Source organism: Triticum aestivum, chromosome 1B, assembly GCF_018294505.1.
Source record: "Triticum aestivum cultivar Chinese Spring chromosome 1B, IWGSC CS RefSeq v2.1, whole genome shotgun sequence".
Taxonomy (NCBI): Eukaryota; Viridiplantae; Streptophyta; class Magnoliopsida; order Poales; family Poaceae; genus Triticum; species Triticum aestivum.
Genome location: NC_057795.1, coordinates 692,841,410 through 692,859,443, shown reverse-complemented (window position 1 = coordinate 692,859,443; position 18,034 = coordinate 692,841,410). Strand labels below are relative to the sequence as shown.

Genomic DNA, 18,034 nt, shown 5'->3' with positions numbered 1-18,034 from the left:
AGAAGAGAATCCCTAAGTTAGAATTGAATGCCATCCCATTTCCTAAAGAAAGAGATTTCCAATATACGTGAATCACGAAAGAACCAATGTTGTAACTTGCTTCATCCGGCATTCTAAGTAATCAATGAGATTTTCTTCCTCGAGAACAAAAAGCTACACGAGGAGAGCCTTGTTTACTGATATGTTACTAAAAGACCAGAGGTGATGGCCTCTGAATTGCAGGGTATGGAAAGTGGGTGTTAATCAACAAGATTATCTACATTTGCGGAAACCACTACTGGAATAAAGTTAGATCTTTATTTCATTTCAAGGAAAAGTTTCAGGGTTTAGCCACCACTCAGACAGTAGTGAAAAATAAAACTAACTCTAGGCGAAAGTGCACGGAGGATCTGTGATTCCTCCTACCTTATGAGCCCTTACGAAATGCCATTTTGAATGATGGACAAATCATGGGTGTCGGTGGTCTAGTCAGAGCATTTTGGAGCGCCTGAGCGGGCAAAGTAGGTTGACCCGTCCCGAGGGGGAGGGAACAAACGGGCAATTGAACACCATAGGGCACAAACGAATCGCCAGTAACGACCTGTATATATCAGGCAAGAGGTGCTACTCCGACCCGGAATCCTGCGTGATGGTTGGTCACCTTACCAATAATCTTCTTAATGTTGGAGAAAATGAGGATCATTGACTTAAATTGGAATTGATACCTAGAAAACTTGGTTCTAGCTTGCCACCCCAGAAGGCAACGTATACACAAGTATAGACTATAGGTAACACTGTAGGGTACAGCCTTGGGTAGTCTTAGGGTTTTCCAAGATATGATATGATCGGGTTATTTATTAGAATTGGAAATAGCTAGACGAATAAGTAGGCTTTAAAAGGACGAATAAAGTAGGCCTTCTAACTCAAAGTACTCCAGCTTAAGGAAAGACATGCAACATTGGTGATCAACGTATGGAATTTCCGCTATTCCGTTCCGGGAAAACACTTGTTTTTTCACGTTTTTCCTTCGCTGTTCTTTCCTGGATTTTTTGTTGATGATTCTTCCCCTTAAAAAAAGCTTTTCCCTAAAAAAAATATGTGGCCCTTTTCTTTCCCGAAAAGGCATTCATTGTTCGTTCTGTGCCAGGAACCAGATTTGAACTGGTGACACGAGGATTTTCAATCCTCTGCTCTACCAACTGAGCTATCCTGACTATTTATTGTGCATCATCCTAGTAGAGTACTTGTATCTATGTCAATTAAAGGGACTCAAAAAGAAAAAAGTATTCTCAAATTGGACTTAGTAAATATCAGGATAATGATATGGATTGTGAATGACTTACTTAATAATAGGGATTACTTGCCTATACTATAATATGTTCATTTGTATGAATGGGATAAGATCCAAAGAAGTCAGTTCGGATCCGTTTGTGAAAGAGTAGAATAAGAAAGATAGTGAATCTTGTTTGAACCATTAATGAAACATAGAGGTTGGTACAATAGTTAGGAAGTAAAATGGGCTTTTTATTGGGGATAGAGGGACTTGACCCTCACGATTTAGAAAGTCGACGGATTTTCCTCTTACTAGAAATTTCATTGTGGTCGGTAACGTTGGTGAATTAACAGAAACGGAAAGAGAGGGATTCGAACCCTCGGTAAACAAAAGCCTACATAGCATTTCCAATGCTACGCCTTGAACCACTCGGCCATCTCTCCTACATAATCTTATTATTGACCAGAAACTGAGTGAATAGCGAGTTTTCGTATCACTAAAGTACAGGTACAACCAATCACAGGTTCCATAGGGAGTTTGACTTCCTTTCCAATTTCATATTTCTCAACAACAACTTCTCTCATCCCCACGGATCTATTCAAAATTCTGGAATCGTCCCATGTTTCTATTTCGATTGTATGGCGTGGCGTATACACGTTATGCAAACAGAATGTATGGTTACTTTACTCTATTTTCTCATGGCTTGTTAAACCTTTCTTTTTTCTTTTTGGATCATAACCAAATAAAAACTTCTCGAGTTATCAGAATCCATAGTCAAATTCAGTCCTTGGTTATTCAAGTTAGATGAAATAGTAATAGTTTGGCTCACATTGGTATACTACGAAATCCAATCTGATTCAAATATTGAATATCTCTCCTTGTCGGGACAATTTAAGCAGAATAAAATATCTATTATCGATTTTTTAGAATCGAATTAGTCTGTTTTTTTGCTATTTCGTACTGTATAATTCCTTTGTTTATGGGATCATTTTCCCCGAGGGTTTCCAATCAATGGGGGCGTAGTATAGGTAGTTAGAGAGTGTAGGCTCCCCTAGCTTGAATTCTTTTTACCCATTCTTTGAGAGTGATAGGTTTGATTTTTCCGTACCGTAATAGAAGAGCTCAGAAGAAAGACCTAATTATATAAAAACACGACCATTCAAGCTAAAGATCAGAGGATCCGTAATAGGACTCTCATAGACTTGCCGGGAAATAGAAAATTTGGAATCGGCTTTTTCTTTTGCGCTAAAAAAAACTGGAGGCCTTTTCCCTTATTATATGGCATATCCATACTTTAATAACCTAGTGCCTGATCGATTGAAAGCAATATTTACTGTCAGATAGAGAGATGCTGATAGGAAAAAGGATGGTATTTACTTATTCTCAAGAATATATAGAAAGGGAAAAGCTTAATAGCCACTATTGATCCCCTGAACAGAGCACATGATTCGGGATCAGGTGCGATGTGAAGAGGTAGCCTAGCCTTTTATGAAAGTCAATTGGGAAGTGGAAAGGCAAAACCATTAGTTTAAGTTCCCGGCTTTAGTCCTCTGTGAAGTTCAGTCAACCATTTGAGTCAATTTTGAGTAAATAGTAAGACTTCGGATCGCACCATTCATAATGTTGCATCTCAATACTTGGCATCTTTTTCCCACTGCTGGCTCAGAAATTCGCCTTGGTTTCACCGGAATTCGTTTATTTCGTTCATTAATTCGTTCTGATAGCTACGCAGAGGTCTTTCCTTACGACTCCCGTGCTTAATACGAAAAGCGGTTCTTGTGTGAAAAGTGCCAACTGACTATCTCCTTATTTTCTGATTGTTCTTCCGATAGGAATATTCCCTTGATCAGCTAACCTGGCCCAAGCATAACAATAGTGCATTTCCCCTTGATGGTACGATTTACATATCTTCTACCTCTGCTACTTCTGTTCAGGAAGGTTAGTTTAGGCACTCCATCCCTGAGGGCTGCATCAGCTTATCTTTCTAGAAATCCCAGCTATAAGCTAGATCGGTATAAATAGGGTGAAGTGGACTATTAGATCCCCGGCTTACCATTAGAAAGAAAGCTTAGCCGCCGACGTCAATGTGTACCACTTGGGCTATTGCCACTTGGCCAGTGGCCCGGCGCCATGCCACGCCACACACGCCACAACCCATGGCGGACGCCACGCCCATGAAACCCGGCAAAAATGGTTCCTCCGAGCCCGCCGTCCACTAGGACGGCGCCAAGGCCAAGAGCAAGTCCAAGGCCGTCGTCCACGCCGTGATGGCGAGCTTATTAAACATGATGGCAACAACTAACAGTCTGAGATGTACACATTATATAATGACTAACACCCAAGGAGGGTTTCATATAAGACTGCCAACTAAGGAAATGCTTTAGAACTCTGTACAAGAGGATGAATAGGAAAAATTACTAGTATGGATAATACAAGAATTAACAGGGTGCCACTACTGACTACCACTGTATTCCTGGTTACTCTGATGGTTGGCAATCCAAAGAATACAACATGTCAAGAACCAAACGATGTAATTATGGTTATTGGAATAACCATGTATGCCGACTTTTTTAATAAAACAGTTAGCCACGGCACGGGCATAAATGGATGAAAGAGACAAGACGAAGGAGATGGCAGCCCATCAGCATTCTCGAATTTTAGTGCCATACAAACTTTGCCAAGCTCATCATGATAGACTTGAACATAATGATTCACATTTACAACCAGGAAATAAACATCAAGGACTTTACCAAGACAATCACATCCATCACGTTCCGAATTACTTGTCGCACATATGGATGTATTTTAGTTCTAAATACATCCATTTCAGCGACGAGTAATTCGGAACGGAGGGAGTAGCTCTTTAAACCAAAACTGAACTTATTCTTGATAAAATAAAGTTTACTTTTGGGGCAGCCATCGGATGGATATTCCTCGGGTACGAAAAGTAAACTAGGGACATGTTTTGAAGGTTAATTCTGCCAGAGCTAGGCCTAGGCAATTTCTGGCTTGCTATACCAAGTGTGACCATTAAAACTAAGCTTAAGCAATTAAGATAAGTGACAAATGGTACTCTCCATCCAACAATAAAGAACAAGTGGCCATTTTATTACTTACAAACGCAATAATGTACAATCGCCCTGTTTTGCAACATTATAGATAATTCCTTCCTGGTGTCATATCATGGTATCAGTAGCTTGAATAATACCTTCAACTTGCATATTGAGTCAACTTATAGCAAGCATATAAATACACAAGGCATAACCTGTACAAGTAGAAACCAGGTTCACTAGAGCTCATGCAGTCCTAAAAATGGATATGTAAAACTAATTTGGCGAAGTATCAACCAACAAAACGCAAGCTCAATATGTATGTGTGAACTTTTTTCTTACGAGCACAACAACCACCACCAGGATGGCACAAAAAGTAGAATTAAACCAGCACATGACGCACGGTGACATATTACTGCTCTATCCACTACTCAGACAGTGCACAGATGCCATGGCACCATACTGGTGGTGCTGTTTTACGACACACATGCAGCAAATTTTACAAACAGATAAGATAGATACTCACATAGCAAGACAGCAAATTTTACAAACAGATAAGATAGATACTCACATAGCAAGACAGCAAAATTTACAAACAGATAAGATAGATACTCACATAAAGACAGCAAATTTTACAAACAGATAAGATAGATACTCACATAGCAAGACAGCAAATTTTACAAACAGATAAGATAGATACTCACATAAAGACAGCAAATTTTACAAACAGATAAGATAGATACTCACATAAAGACAGCAAATTTTACAAACAGATAAGATAGATACTCACATAGCAAGACAGCAAAATTTACAAACAGATAAGATAGATACTCACATAAAGACAGCAAATTTTACAAACAGATAAGATAGATCTCACATAGCAAGACCGCAAACAGAAACTCCATACTAGTCAGTAGACAGCAACCACAACTGCAGACCATATTTGCCGATCTTGTAAACCTTTCTTGTTCATCCCTGCGGCAGTGGTAACCATTCTGACAACAACAACGAGCAATAATGCAGGACATCCTATCAGGAAGACAACAACGAGCTATGAGACTGTACGCAACCATGTGGGTTAAGACTCGGCTGCAAAACCATTCAGATGATGCATTCAGTAAGCACACAGACCTAGCACAACTAGATAGAGCAACCAATGGGCCCTCGACGGGATACCCAACTTAGCTGGACAAAGGCAAATGAAGAAATGCAAAATCTGCAGCCAGATACAAGTTGCCTTCCGACCATATGGTTCACTCCAAAGTAACAACAGCGAGGAAACTAACAGAATAGAATCCACTACCACGCACAAAACTTAAGTAGCCTTCCGACCATATGGTTCACTCCAAAGTAATAACAGCGACGAAGATAACAGAATAGAATCCACCAAAGGTTCGCTACCACGCACAAAACTTAAGTAGCCAGACAACATTACAACTTCAGACCGCCACAGGTATGCAATTCTGAGTCACCGCGCTCGCTGGACCGACGCCTTGCTTCGACACCAAAACTCAAGCACCTTGCTGTAGCAAGCTCGCTCAATCCACGATGCTGGGGCGGGGGCGGTCATAGTCTGAAAAAACAACAGCTCTACTTAGCACAGCAACCTTATGTACCAAGACAAATAAAACAACCAAGACTACAGAAGCATCGTCTTACCAACAATGACAAAATCAAACTCGGGAAGTAGCTCCCCACAGAAACTGCAAAGCTCAGGGTATGGCTTCCCACAGAAACACAGGTTAGGCCCAGGGGTCCGGCCTAGAATGCGATTGACATGCCTTTCGATAGCAGCAAAGCGCCCATCGACAAAAGCCTTGAAATTGCCCACCGTGAAGTAAGAAATAGAAGCCCCTCCAAGGATAACCACCCAGAAAGCTGAACTTTTCTCAAAAGACTGCATATCGGTAACCAAGTCGCCAGGTAACTTGAGGGCAAAGAGCGAGCCCTAGACAAAAAGGATTGCTTGGTTAGCACAACCAATACCAAAGAGACTATACTAGCATAAGGGTCAAAAACGCAATCACAAAATAGTACTCCCTCCGTCCAGAAATACTTGTCATAGAAATGGGTACAAATGAGTAGTGTATCTAAAACTAAAATACATCTGGATGTACATCCATTCCTTGGACAAGTATTTTCGGACGGAGGGAGTATACAATAACAAAGTAGGAAACAGAAGACAAAGAAAGAATCCTCAAGACAAAAGTCATGAAGGGCAGGAAACAACAGATATGCTTGAGCAGTAAGTAGTAGAGTAACAAACTAACTACCAACATGGATGTATCCGGTGGCTCACAAGCAGTATTAACAGATGGTAATAACAAAATATAACCATCAATATATTACTGAAAACAGTGTCTAACAAGCATTCAAGAACAAGATAGGATCCTCATCAGGACATACAAGTTAAGACGTTTGAAGGGTAACAAATTAATTATAAACATGAGTGAGGAAAACAAGTTAGTACCCTCCAGGCCATGCGGTACAGGCCTTCTTCTTTCGCACCATCATTCGGAACTTTTGGTAACTTGGCGATTTTGTATTCCAGTTGCAACCGCTCAAACTTTTTGTCAGCCATAACTCGCTCATGGAACTTGTTATCCTCATCCATGAACTTCTCATGTTCAAGCTTCTTCTCGAAGTAGTCCTTGCCCCACTCCCACATATGAGCCTTCTCCATCTGAATATCTCTCCACTCTTTCCTAATGGCCACACGCTGCTTCTCAAAGCGACTCTTCTGCTTCTCAAACAAAAGCCTCTCCTTCTCGAGGTCTGACCTTTCCTTCTGAAGATCTCGACTAAGATTATGTTTCCAAGAAGCAAACTTCTCTTTGATACGGTCAAACAGATTCTTTTTGGGACCTGATCCTGAAATAACAGTAATTAGCAGTATGAGAACAAGCCAGCAGTTGAGATCAAAAATGAACTAGGCTCAACAAATATTAAGGTAATCAGACCAACCATTAGGTTCACCGGACACAACCGAACCATCCAATACTTCTGAATCTTCTTTAGGCTCATCTGATGAAGCAGCCTCTGCTAACAGAAAGGCACCCAGGACGCCAGCTGACAAGCCCAAAGGATAATACGGTATGCCCCTCTCAACAGTTCCGCAGAAATCGATACCCTGGTGTCACATATACACGAAGGTTATTCTTCATTTCAAGTCGAACATATAATGACCATTCCAAAGATAGCTAGCTCATCACAGTCATTCACAAATAGCAACTAAACAAATAAAGCGATAGCTTAATCCTAGACAACAGATGAAGTCCTGCAATATGCTAAAATTTGTGAACCCAACACTAAACGGATCCAAGGGGGTGGTGTAGATACAAGTGCTGCAAAGCTTATAAAACCCAGATGCAAATGCTGTGCAATGCCACACATAATATAAATACAACTTTGACACTGCACGCACAGAAATCCTGATACGCCTAATAGCAGTCATAAAATTTGTAAATCCAACACTAAACTGATACAAGGGGAAGGTACACATCCAGTTGAGGCTAGCATGACAACAAATGGATCCTAAAAACAGAACAAGTATGGTGATTTTGGTTCCTACCATTAAAAGCATGACAATAGCAGTGTAACCATGAATGAGCGCAGGAAGGGATAAATCATAATACATGACCAACCAGAATTCAACAAGGGAGCAGAGCAATGCTATACGATTCCGGTTCACTACTCAGAATAATCCAGATTAGCGTCAAAGTTCGCATCGGCGTAACCCTTTACGACGAACTCTTTTACCACCTCCATAATCGAGAAAATTCCTTAGTCCACTAGTTACTAAGGATATGTTTGACCGCTGTCTTGTTATCCATTCCTGGATCATTCTTGTACCTAGTGGCGGAGACAGGGGGACCAGCAGGGGCCCTGGCCCCCCTAACGCCATTCATTTAAGCCTAATATGCATGTTAAGAGGTGATAAATTGCTGCTAAAATGATGAATTTTGATGCACCGGCCCTCCCAAACCAGGCTTAACTATGCTTGGCCACCCTCATTGACTTTTCCTGGCTCCGCCACTGCTTGTACCCCTTGACTGACTCATGGCAAGGCACACTTCAGGTGCGGTACACATCATAGCATACTGTAGAGCCTATGTCTGAAGCATAGGGGACGACCTTCGTCTATTCTCTCTCTTCTGCCGAGGTCATGTCTTGAGTCTTACTCAATACTCACACCTTATAACACAGCCAAGAACTCCTTCTTCGCCGATCTATTTTGAACTTCTTCAAAATCTTGTCACGGCATGTATTCATTTGAAAGTATTATTGAGTGTTTTTTATCTATCCTTATAGATCCTGATGCTCAATGTTCAAGTAGCTTAATCCAGGTTTTCCATTGAAAATCACCTTTTCAAATACCCTATATGCTTTCTAGAAATTCTATATCATTTCTGATCAACAATACGTCAACAACATATACTCATCAGAAATTCTATAGTGCTCCCACTCACTTCTTTGGAAATACAAGTTTCTCATAAACTTTGTATAAATCCAAAATCTTTGATCATCTCATCAAAGCGTATATTCCAACTCCGAGATGCTTATTCCAGTCCTTAGAAGGATTGCTAGAGCTTTGCATACTTGTTAGCATCTTTTAGGATTGTCAAAACCTTCTGGTCGTATCAGATACAACCTTTCCTCAAGAAAATCGTCAAGGAAACTATATTTTGACATCCTATCTGCAAGATTTCATAAATAATGCAGTAGTTGCTAATATAATTCTAACAAACTCTTAGCATCGCTACGAGTGAGAAAGTATCATCGTAGTCAACTCCTTGAACTTGTCGGAAAACATCTCAGCGACAAGTCGAGCTTTGTTAATGGTGACACTTACCATCATTGTCTGTCTTCCCTTTTAAAATCCATCTGTACCCAACAGCCTTATGACCATCAAGTAGTTCTTCCAAAGTCTACACTTTGTTTTATACATGGATCTTCTCTCGGATTTTATGGCCTCGAGCCATTTGTCGGAATCTGGGCCCACCATCGCTTCTCCATAGCTCGTAGGTTCATTGTTGTCTAGCAACATGACCTCCAAGACAGGATTACTGTACCACTCTGAAGCAGTACACGTCCTTGTCGTCCTACGAGGTTTGGTGGTGACTTGATCCGAGGCTTCATGATCACTATCATCAGCTTCCACTTCAATTGGTGTAGGTGCCACAGGAACAACTTCATGTGCCCTGCTACACACTAGTTGTAGTGACGGTTCAATAACCATATCGAGTCTCCACCATCCTCCCACTCAATTCTTTCGAGAGAAACTTTTCCTCGAGAAAGGACCCGATACTAGAAAAAATCACTTTTGCTTCCGGATCTAAAATAGGAGGTATACCCAATTGTTTTGGGTGTCCTATGAAGATGTATTTATCCGCTTTGGGTTCGAGCTTATCAGGATGAAAGCTTTTTTCACATAAGCGTCGCAGCCCCAAACTTTCAAGCAACGACAGCTTAGGTTTCTCTAAGCCATAGTTCATATGGTGTCATCTCAACGGAATTATGTGGTGCCCTATTTAAAGTGAATGTGGTTGTCTCTAATGCCTAACCCATGAACGATAGTGGTAATTCGAGAAGAGACATCATGGTATGCCCCATATCCAATGGGGTGCATCTATGATGTTCGGACACCCATCACACTATGGTGTTCCAGGCGGTGTTAGTTGTGAAACAATTTCCACAATGTCTCAATTGTGTACCAAACTCGCAACTCAGATATTCATCTCTGTGATCATATCATAGACATTTTATCCTCTTGTCACGACGATCTTCAACTTCACTCTGAAATTACTTGAACCATTCAATAATTCAGACTTGTGTTTCATCAAGTAAATATACTCAGTATCTACTCAAATCATCTGTGAAGTAAGAACATAACGATATCCACTGCGTGCCTCAGCACTCATTGGACTGAACACATCAAAATGTATTACTTCCAACAAGTTGCTTTCTTGTTCCATTTTACTGAAAACGAGGCTTTCAGTCATCTTGCCCATGTGGTATGATTTGCATGTCTCAAGTGATTAAAAATCAAGTGAGTCCAAACGGTCCATCTGCATGGAGTTTCTTCATGCTTATATACCAATAGACATGGTTCACATGTCTCAATCTTTTCAAAAACGAGTGAGTCCAAAGATCCATCAACATGGAGCTTCTTCATGCGTTTTATACCAATATGACTCAAATGGCAGTGCCACAAGTAGGTGGTACTATATCATTACTATCTTATATCTTTTGGCATGAACATGTGTATCACTACGATCGAGATTTAATAAACCATTCATTTTAGGTGCAAGACCATTGAAGGTATTATTCAAATAAACAGAGTAACCATTATTCTCCTTAAATGAATAACCGTATTGCGATAAACATAATCCAATCGTGTCTATGCTCAACGCAAACACCAAATAAAAATTATTTAGGTTTAACACCAATCTCGATGGTAGATGGAGTATGCGATGCTTGATCACATCAACCTTGGAAACACTTCCAAACCATATCATCATCTCACCTTTAGCTAGTCTCCGTTTATTCCGTAGCTCTTTTATTTTGAGTTACTAACACTTAGCAACCGAACCGGTATCTTAATACCCTGGTGCTACTACGAGTACTAGTAAAGTACACATTTAATACAATGTATATCCAATATACTTTTGTCAACCTTGCCAGCCTTCTCATCTACCAAGTATCTAGGGTAGTTCTGCTTCAGTGATTGTTCCCCTCATTACAGAAGCACTTAGTCTTGGGTTTTGGGTTCAACCTTGGGTTTCTTCACTAGAGCAGCAACTGATTTGCCGTTTCATGAAGTATCCCTTCTTGCCCTTGCCCTTCTTGAAACTAGTGGTTTTACTAACCATCAACAATTGATGCTCCTTCTTGATTTCTACTTTCGCGGTGTCAAACATTGCGAATATTTCAAGGATCATCATATCTATCCCTGATAGGTTATAGTTCATCATGAAGCTCTAGTAGCTTGGTGGCAATGACTTTGGAGAAACATCACTATCTCATTTGGAAGATTAACTCCCACTCGATTCAAGTGATTTTTGTACCCAGACAATCTGAGTACAAGCTCAACGATTGAGCTTTTCTCAATTAGTTTGTAGGCTAAGAAACTTGTCGGAGGTCTCATACCTCTTGACGTGGGCACGAGCCTGAAATCCCAATTTCATCCCTTGGAACATCTCATATGTTCCGCGACGTTTCAAAAATGTCTTCGGTGCCTCAATTCTAAACCGTTTAACATTACGCACTAAACTATCACGTAGTCATCAAAACGTGTATGTCAGATGTTCGCAACATCCACAAACGACGCTCGAGGTTCAGCACACCGATCGGTGCATTAAGGACATAAGCCTTCTGTGCAGCAATGAGGACAATCCTCAGAATACGGACCCAATCCGCATAATTGCTACTGTCAACTTTCAACTAAATTTTCTCTAGGAACGTATCTTAAATAGTAGAACTAAAGCGTAAGGTACGACATAATTTGCAAAGATCTTTTGACTATGTTCATGATAATTAAGTTCATCTGATTATTTAATGAACTCCCACTTAGATAGACACCCCTCTAGTCATCTAAGTGATACATGATCTGAGTCAACTAGGCCGTGTCCGATCATCACGTGAGACAGACTAGTCATCATCGGTGAACATCTTCATGTTGATCGTATCTACTATACGACTCATGCTCGACCTTTCGGTCTCTTGTGTTCCGAGGCCATGTCTGTACATGCTAGGCTCATCAAGTCAACCTAAGTGTTTCGCGTGTGTAAATCTGGCTTACAACGTTAGAATCTATCACACCCGATCATCACGTGGTGCTTCGAAACGACGAACCTTCGCAACGGTGCACAGTTAGGGGGAACACTTGCTTGAAATTTTAGCGAGGGATCATCTTATTTATGCTACCGTCGTTCTAAGAAAATAAGATGTAAAAACATGATAAACATCACATGCAATCAAATAGTGACATGATATGGCCAATATCATTTTGCTCCTTTTGATCTCCATCTTCGGGGCTCCATGATCATCATCGTCACCGGCATGACACCATGATCTCCATCATCGTGTCTCCATGAAGTTGTCACGCTAACTATTACTTCTACTACTATGGCTAACGGTTTAGCAATGAAGTAAAGTAATTACATGGCGTTATTCAGTGACGCGCAGGGCATACAATAATTAAAGACAACTCCTATGGCTCCTGCCGGTTGTCATACTCATCGACATGCAAGTCGTGATTCCTATTACAAGAACATGATCAATCTCATACATCACATATATTTCATTCATCACATCCTTTTTGGCCATATCACATCACACGACATATGCTGCAAAAACAAGTTAGACGTCCTCTAATTGTTGTTGCAAGTTTTTACGTGGCTGCTATAGGTTTCTAGCAAGAACGTTTCTTACCTACGCCAAAACCACAACGTGATATGCCAATTGCTATTTACCCTTCATAAGGACCCTTTTCATCAAATCCGATCCGACTATAGTGGGAGAGACTCGCACCCGCTAGCCACCTTATGCAACAAGTGCATGTCAATCGGTGGAACCCGTCTCACGTAAGCATACGTGTAAGGTCGGTCCGGGCCGCTTCATCCCACAATGCCGCCGAATCAAGATAGGACTAGTAATGATAAGCAAATTGTACAAACCATCACCCACAACTACTTGTGTTCTACTCGTGCATAGAATCTACGCAATAGACCTAGCTCATGATGCCACTGTTGCGGAACGTAGCAGAAATTCAAAATTTTCTACACATCACCAAGATCAATCTATGGAGTAACTAGCAACGAGAGAGAGGGAAGTGCATCTTCATACCCTTGAATATCCTGATGCGGAAGCGTTGCAAGAACGCGGTCGGTGGAGTCATTCACTAAGCGATTCAGATCGCGGTCGAATCCGATCTAAGCACCGAACAACGGTGCCTCCGTGTTCAACACACGTATAGCCCGGGGACGTCTCCTCCTTCTTGATCCAGCAAGGGGAGAGGAGAAGTTGAGGGAGAGCCCCGGCAGCACCACGGCGTGGTGATGGAGCTTGCAGTTCTCCGGCAGAGCTTCGCCAAGCACTACGAAGGAGGAGGAGGTGTTGGGGAGGGAGAGGTCTGCGCCAGGGGAAGGGTGCGGCTGCCCTCTCTCTCCCTCACTATATATAGGGGGAAGGGAGGAGGGGGAGGCGCCCTAGGGTTCCCTAGGGGAGGGGCGGCGGCCACAGGGGAAACCCTAGATGGGTTTGGGCGCCTCCACCCCCTAGGAAACTTGCCCCCCAAGCCGGAAGGGGCAGCTGCCCTAGGGATGGCGCCCCCACCTCTCCTGTGAAAGTGCGTTATATTGACTAGAGGGGGGGTGAATAGGCGATTTTTATGAATTCTTCACTGAGGAATTTGCTGGTGAGGAAATTCCTTAGTGAAGAACTACTTGCAACGGAATAAGTACTCAGAAGTAAACATAACAGGATACAAGCATGGTCATCATGATGAAATGAAGACTAGCACAGAGTACAGAAAGCGTAATCACAGGATAACACAAGATGAAGACAAACAGGCTGAAGAAATTGAACTGAGGAATTTGTGAAAGTCTTCAGTCAAAGTCTTCAAGCACAGATATGAACAAACATTCAACACAGTAATGAGGAAATGAAAGGGTTGAGGAGATAGAACCAGTTACTTGGTGAAGACAATGATTTGGTAAACCAGTTCCAACTGTTGTCTCAGTTGTACGTCTGGTTGGAGCGGCTGAGTATTTAAACTCGAGGACACGCAGTCCCGGACACCCAGTCTCTGAGCCGCAACTCAGGACACCCAGTCCTCACCGTATTCTCCTTGAACTAAGACCATGCAGGTCTCGTCCAATCACTCGTGGTAAGTCTTCAGGTGACTTCCAAACCTTCACAGACTTGGTCACTCGGCGATCCACAATTCCTCTTGGATGCTCTAGACCTTGACGCCTAACCGTCTGGAAGAAGCACAGTCTTCAAAGGTAACAAGCGTCGGATCCATGCGGGATCAATTTCTTCAGTGATGCTCAATCACTTTGGGTTTGTGGGGGTTTGGTTTTGGGATTTTCCTCACTTGATGATTTTCGCTCAAAGTCCTCGGAGGATGGGTTGCTCTCAAATGACAAGTGTCAAGTTCTCTCGGAGCAGCCAACCAGCTAGTGGTTGTAGGGGGCGGCTATTTATAGCCTAGGGAGCAGCCCGATATGATAAGACATAAATGCCCTTCAATGATATGACCGTTAGGTGGACAAGATATTTTGGGACAGCCGGTGCGCAGCACAGTAACGGTCGGAAATTTGACTCTCAAATTCCTCAGGGCTATCATGTTCCTCACTGTGTAGGCAATTCGCAGTGGCGAATTCCTAACTCCTCAGTTAGAGCAAAGTCCTCAGTGACCAGAAGAACTGTGTCTCTGTCACTGAAGAAAATGACTGAACTGTATGAGATTTCCAATGGCTTCACTCGAAGGGATTGGTAGGTGTAGGATTTTGAGTTGAGCATCACATGGAAATTTTTCCTTAGTATTTCCTCGACCCCCTTTAACAGTACGGTGTTTCCTATGACTCAAGAAAGAGAAAATGAAACTACGAAAACAAAAGTCTTCACACTTCATGTTCCTCAAATGAATATCAAGTCTTCAAGGTCACACCAATTTCTTCACTTTCAAAGTCTTCAGAAAGTCTTCAGAATATCAAAGTCTTCAGTCGAAGAACTTCATTTTTAGGGGTCGACTTTCTCTGCAAATATCAAACTCCTCATAGACTTATAGACCTGTGTACACTTACAAAACGCATCAGTCCCTTAACCTATAAGTCTTCAATACACCAAAATCACGAAGGGCACTAGATGCACTTACAATCTCCCCCTTTTTGGTGATTGATGACAACATAGGTTATGTTTTCAACGGGGATAAACATATGAAGTGTAAATACTGATATTGAGGAATTTGATTGCAAGATATAGAAGAACTCCCCCTGAAGATGTGCATAGTGAGGAATTTGCGTTTGAGGCAATGCACATTTGAAGAGTTGAATCATGGAGAACTCCCCCTATATCTTGTAATTCATACACGCATTTGATATATAATATGAAGAATTTGAAATGCATGATGAAATATGGTGCCTGATGAAGTTCAGCATGCGTGCAATAATATTAAAAAGGAATAAGCATGCAGAATAGCAGATCAAAAGTATCAGAGCTCAGTGCCTCAAAAGTATCAGAGCACCATCCAAAAGTATCAGGGCACCATCGGGTTTAAGATTACAACTCGATCCAATAAAAAGTTTCGGAAGAACGAGAGTTGTAACTTAACAAAACGCCCATAATATAAACCCGCTTGAAGACTAACTCAGATTTCTCCCCCTTTGTCATCAAATGACCAAAAGGATTGAGACTGAGGACTAACGCGCCTGAAGAATTTCAAGTTGATGGAGGAGTGCCAGCGTTGTTGGGGTTGTTTGTTGAAGTAGGGCCTGCCGCAGTGTCGTCCAAATCTTCATGCTCATCAGTTTCACGCGATGAAGAATAAGAGCTGGCCACCAGATCAGGAACTTTGACCCTCTTGAATTTCTTTGGAGGTGGTGTAGACCAGTCAAATGCTTCCTGGAGACCCATAGTCTTCAGTTCTTCCGCGCTATATACATGAGTGAGAATAGCCCAGGTGCGGTTGAGGGTTTCATGAAGGTGATAATGATTTTTCTTCACTGCATTATGTGTTGAGGTCATGTTGTGAAGAATTGCAGCAAACTGACGCTTCACCCATTTGTGATTGCGATCAACCTTTTGATGAAGACTAAGGAGTAACTCACGGTCAGTCATCACCTTGGGTGCTGTGGCTTGAGGCTTGTGCTTGGCTGAGGTATTTGCGGCAGTGTCATGTGTGGCAGAATCATCATTGGTTGAGTAAGATGTAGCCAGGCGAAATTGACCATCCAATGGACGAATGCCTTCATCAATCACAACAGCTGCCTTGCCTTTATCATCAGATGATGAAACTGGTCGCTTGAGGACTTCAATGGGAGGCAAGTAGCTACCATGGTTCAGAGTGTCAGCTTTGTAATTCAGTGAAGATCTTGCCCTTATGAATCTCATAATCCAAGGTGCATAGGGCTTCAGCTCAAAAGGTGACATAGCAACATTAGCCAGAGTCCTCATGAAGAAATCATGGAAGTTGATGGGAACGCCATGAATTATGTTGAAAATCATGTTCTTCATGATGCCAACGACATCTTCATCATTTGAGTCGTGGCCTTTGATAGGACTCATTGTCTTCGTCAGGATTTGATAGACAGTCCGGGGCACATAGAGCAATTCCTTGACGAGGAATTTGGTTCGTGGGGCCTGCCCAGGCTTCAAAGGCTTCATGAGCACTTGCATATAATGATTTGACAATTCAGGGTCATTGTAGATGCAACGTGCACTGTCATGGGGAGGATCAAGAGGAAGGACACGAAGCAATTCAGTTGTCGATGCCTTGTAGTGAGTGTTTTCGGTCATCCAATCCAACACCCATGAATTTACATCTTCAGCGTCTCCAGAGATATGCAGAGTGGCGTAGAACTGAAGAATGAGTTCTTCATTCCAATCACAGATGTCATTGCAGAAATTGAGCAATCATGCATCGTGAAGAACACTGAGGACTGGCTCGAAGCATGGCAGAGATTCCATATCCACATGAGGAATATGTTCATGATCGAAGATTTTGTCCTTGTCGAACAGCACTGAGGAATAGAAGTTGGCTTGAGTAGCAGTCCAGAAACGCCTCTTCCTTATGCGAGCAGAGTCATATGGATTATAATCAGTGAAGAACACATGCTCAGAGAAGAAGTCTTCAGCCTTGAATTTTTGCTTGCTTGAGAACGGATTCTTCAGCTTGGGCAGAGGAATGTCAGTGATTTGTAGTACTACCTCAGGAATCGCGATCTCAAGTGCTTCAGGCTGAGGAATTTCTGGTTCCTCTTCTTGTGCAGCTTGGGGATCAGCAGCAGCAGGTTCTTCAGCACTAGCGGCTGGAATTTCTTCATGAACAGATGATGTGGGATGAGTTTCTTCAGAGCCCATCTGAATAGTTGTTGCCGGGGACTGAGGAATCTGTAGAATGGGAGTGAAGAGAGGAGTGTTGGGATGCTGACTTTCCGAAAAGTCATCGTTCATCACTGGTGTGGTGCATCCAATATCCACATCTTCATCTTCAATTTCTTCAACACCAGCCTCTTCAGCTGTGAACTGAGGCATATGTGAGGAAGTGACTGTCGCTAAAGGGATTGTATCCACTTCAATTTCTTCATCAATCTGGTCTGACGAAGCAGCAGAATGATTTTCCTCATCAGATCCGCTTGGGATCTTGTAGTCTTCTCCAAAAGGAACAATTTCCTGTGAAGACATGGAGGAAATCGGAACGGCATCAATAGGATGTTCAAGAGAGCTGGTCATAGGCTTCATTTTCTTTGCAGCCGAAGAATTTGACGCAGCTGATGCCTTCCTTTTCTTCACTGCAGCTCACTCTGTAGCCTTGGTCTTCTTCACTTCATAGGCAGAAGGAAGAATTGGAGTTGGTGTAGGCGCGGGAGGAGCTGAGGACTATGGTTGATTTTCTTCGGGCGCAACTGATGCAGTTGCCCTGATCTCTTCAGTTTCTTCAGGCGCACCACTAGTGGATGCCCTGGCAATTTCTTCAGCGGCTGGGATGGAGTCATCAGCCCTGGAA

The 18,034-nt window shown here is 42.2% G+C and overlaps 2 non-coding genes across 2 annotated transcripts; both read right to left on the bottom strand.

Annotated features, from left to right (window-relative positions):
• Nucleotides 1-1,120: 1,120 nt before the first annotated feature.
• Nucleotides 1,121-1,193, bottom strand: TRNAF-GAA (transfer RNA phenylalanine (anticodon GAA)). Its single transcript has one exon. It is a non-coding gene; the product is annotated as a tRNA-Phe (tRNA).
• A 415-nt stretch (nt 1,194-1,608) lies between these two features.
• On the bottom strand, nt 1,609-1,695 carry TRNAS-GGA (transfer RNA serine (anticodon GGA)). The gene has a single exon. It is a non-coding gene; the product is annotated as a tRNA-Ser (tRNA).
• Nucleotides 1,696-18,034: the final 16,339 nt, after the last annotated feature.